Consider the following 4,021-nt stretch of genomic DNA (forward strand, 5'->3'; position numbering starts at 1 on the left):
CCGTCCCATTGGCTGCCGCAACACAGGACCGCGTACGTCTCGGCCAATCAGCGCCGAACAGCGTCGTTTGGAAACTTTTTTCCCAGGCTGGGCGCCGCCGGGCCACGCGGCGGTAGCTCTGGGCTGGAGCGGGCACCCGAGGCGCCGGCTGCTGGGCCTGGGAGGGCTGCTGTGGAGATGCTGCAGGCCGCTTCCTGGACACCCGGGAAATGGGTCTGGACTTGCAGGCCACGCACTTCGGGAAAACACACCAGCCTCTCTTTCACACCGATTGTATTTTTGCATTCTGGCGCTTTCTCCAAATCAGAAGGAAAGACAGATCCAGGCCCACTGAAGCTAGCGGTGACCTATGTCCTTGCTACTCCTTTACACTCAACATAGCTTCAACATCATTTTCTTCTTCAAAGGCAGACGAACTTAGTGTACACGAATTTGGTTTTAAAGTCTGGCTGAATCCTAGCCGTACCCCTTACTAGTTGTGTGACCTTGGGCAAGTTACTTCATCTCTTTGTGACTCAGTTTCCTCATCTATAAAATGGGATGATCTAAGGACTAAATGAGTTTAGCATTTGTAAAACATTAAGACAGTGCTTTGAACATAGTAAGCACAATATACATATGTGTTAAATCGGTGATTTTTTTTTTAATGTTGTGCGTCGGGCACAATTCTCACAGCAACCCTAATTGCCTCTTAGGTACAAGGCACTCTTACAGCACAGTGAATGTCAGGCAAGGTAACTGTCCTCAAAGGATTTACATTGTTAAGGCAGAAACATACTAAACTCTCCAGCAGAAAAGGTAAAATAATCTCAGATGTTAAGTTCTGTGAATAAAGTACGCTCATGTAATAGGGGCTGAGGAAGAGGCTACTTCAGACAATGGTGGTCAAGGAAGGCCATTCTAAAGAGGTGACAGTGGAGCTGAGCCCAGATGATGAGAACCACAGGAAAGCAATTTTATTACGCTCATTCTAAAGATAGGAAAACAAAGGTGCAGGAAGTTAAATGAGTTGCCCAAGGTCTTAACAATTAGTAAATAACAAATCAGGCTTCAAAGCTGACTCTGCCTACTACACCCACATTCTTCAGCGTTTTGCTATAGGTGAAGAGATCTTAGGCGGCCTGCCTCCCTGCAGTGGTTAGAACAGCCTTTTTCTAATGCTACTTTGTTTTGATTCCTTGCTAATTTCTAAAACAAAACAAAAAAGCCGAGAGACACACAAAGGAACTCCCCCGTGCCTCCCTCCCTTCGGGATGTGTTTGGGGCAGTCTCCTCCTCTCCTTTTTGCGACAAGGGCAAAAGGGGCCGCAGGAAAGGGGGTGGCGGGGTAGAAAGGGCGAAAAAAGAAACATCAACAGAGTTAACAGAGTTAAGGAAAATACCAAAATGACTTTCAGGAAACTTCTATTCTGTTTCCAAGTGCTAATAAATCATTAGCACTTTACATAGTCTGATGCTTTCACTCTAGCATTTTATTTGACCCTCACAACTCTGTGAGGTTTCTTGGCCAGAGTAATCACCTCAGTTTACAGATCATCTGAAACACACACTCATGAGGTACTGTTCCTAAATGGCATTGATCAAGTCACTTAAACTAGATGGTTCTCAATTTCCCAAATTTTCCATAAAGAAAGGAGGAAGGGCATTGAAATGATCGTCAAAGTCTTATTCAGGAACAAAAGTTTAGGAAAATGCGTTTATCATTGGGTAAAACCTTAAAAATTAAAGGCAAATTTTGGTGTACTTTAAAACATTTTCCTCTCTTTTAAAATTCAATTTATTTTCCTTGTTAGCTTTGGGAGATGACTTATGACTGAGCAGAGAACTTGATTTCTCTTCCTTAGTTTCTTCCATCATAGTTTATTAATTCCAAACACTAAACCTAACACAGTAGCAGCTTGGTTGGTTGAGGAGCTGAATCAAATGTAAAGTAGCTACTCAAATCGCACAAACAAAATCTTCATTCTGGTTTCACAAATGTGACTATTATAATTTGGACAAGGAAAAAACTGACAGTAACTTTTACTCTGATAAAAGAGTTTTTCCAGCAAAGAACTAGGAAAACCATTAACAGAGGCTACTGAAGAAAATATATTTCTTTTTTTTTTTTTTTGAGTTGGAGTCTCACTCTGTCGCCCAGACTGGAGTGCAGTGGCCACTCCCGGCCACCGCAGCCTCAACCTGCTGGGCTCCAGCGATCCTTCCGCCTCAGCCTTCCGCGCGCTCTACCACACCCGGCTAATTTTTTTATTTATTGTAAAGATGAGGTCTCGCCTGCCCAGGCGGGTCTCGAACCTGCGGACTCAGGCAATCCACTCACCTCAGCCTCCCAAAGGCGCGGGATTGCAGGCTGAGCCACCGAGCCCGGCTGAAAATATATCTTCTTAAGAGAAAATTCAAAGTACTCTTTTATAAATATCGTTTATTTTGATTCGTGATTTTCTCTTTCTAAGGGCTGGTACACTTTTCTTAGGGAAGTTTTCCATAGAAAGCAATAAAATCGCATTTCTTTGTAAAAGTATTTGTAATTGAGACTTTTATTAGCCTTCCATTTAGTACCACTGGCTCGTTTTGAATCACTGCATTTACCTGAGACTAGGCACAGCTCCCGACTTGAAAGAATGCTAAGCAAAGTCAAACAAAATGTGTCTATTCTCTTTTATGTTTTATGGCTAAAACCTTTTCATAAAAGCAATTAGAAACCCATCATTATTTTATTTCCTTTTAAATATTTTTAGTTAATATGGTTTGTAGTCAGAGATATTCAACTAGAATAAAGGAGGGAAAAAAACCTATAAAGAGTAGGATATTTGTATGGTACTTGGAAAAAAACAAAACGTTGGAAATAGGGTTTTCATCTGCTGTAATCTCCACTTGGAAAATACTACCCACACTAGACACAATTAAGATTTACACCAGCAATAATACATACCTAAGCAGGCAGATGGTGAGTGCTTGTTATCTGCCTTCTCGAAAATTCAATACAGACACAAAGGATTCTTCAGTTACATGTCTTATCTTGTTCTCTGCAATACCTGTCTTCAGGGATGCCTACAGGGTTGTATTACTCCCCACTTAATTCAAATTGCTTAATGAAATCACCTCATAGTGGAGACTTGGCAGGGAGAATGTTCTCATTTGGCAATTTCTATTTACTGATTCTCTAGTAAAGTTAATTTGTTTCTTAGCAAACTTTATAAACAAACTTTTAAAGTAGCATTCAGGTAGCACATCCTAAATTGTGTCTAGATTTAGATAACATGTGCTTTGTTTTCTCCTAATTTGCAACAGAAAATAGTAAGCAGCTGATAGTTTCAGAAATCACCATTTTACTTAAAAATATTTTATTTCAGGCAAAAGTGAAGATTGTGAGGTGCTATTTAAAAAAAAAAAAGAAACATGGCATCTCTAGTCACCTGAAACACAAAGTGGTCTCTTTTTTGCTCAACCTGTCACTGGAAAAGTCGTGTTCATTTGTAACGAGCTCTGGACCAGGGCTTTTAAAAATGACATTTTCTTACTAAAGTAGCCAGGGATCTGCTAACTGTTGGTGGCAATCTCCAGCTGAATCCTTGCACACACTTTATTTTTGCCAGCTGGGTCATCACTTTACAGGAAGCCCAGTGGGCAGGGAGTTTTCCTCCACTTGCCACTAGGTTGCACTAGATTAAGGATGCTGTGGGATAAGCGCCAGCTCAATTTTAAAAATAAAGTAGAACCATCACGAGAGGGAACTAGAGAAGAAAAAAGCCGAAGCGATCAGCTTTTTCATCGAAATCCCGTTTAAATCGCCTTCCCTCCAAAGACCCTAAGAGCTGAATTGTATGAAATACGGTTGGCAGGTTTTTCCTCGGGTCCACCTTACAAGCTCCCTCATTCGCCACCTTGAGGTTCCTTTTGACTCCACCACGTGAGGCCAGGGGGAAGGCCTCCTTAAACTGGGGGTTTCTGCCAAAAAAGCCAGGGTCAGCCCCCGGGAAAGGCCCTATTTAGGGGTTTATCGGGAGGGGACTGAGCCTGA

General features: G+C 41.9%; 1 protein-coding gene across 1 annotated transcript in view; it reads right to left on the bottom strand.

The window, feature by feature from the left end:
• Positions 1-4,021, bottom strand: part of NDE1 (nudE neurodevelopment protein 1) — a 65,987-nt gene that overhangs the window by 47,467 nt on the left and 14,499 nt on the right. The gene's annotated exons all lie outside the window — the stretch shown is intronic.

Source organism: Carlito syrichta, unplaced genomic scaffold (genome assembly GCF_000164805.1).
Source record: "Carlito syrichta isolate Samal-C Ts95f unplaced genomic scaffold, Tarsius_syrichta-2.0.1 Scaffold308086, whole genome shotgun sequence".
Classification (NCBI taxonomy): Eukaryota; Metazoa; Chordata; class Mammalia; order Primates; family Tarsiidae; genus Carlito; species Carlito syrichta.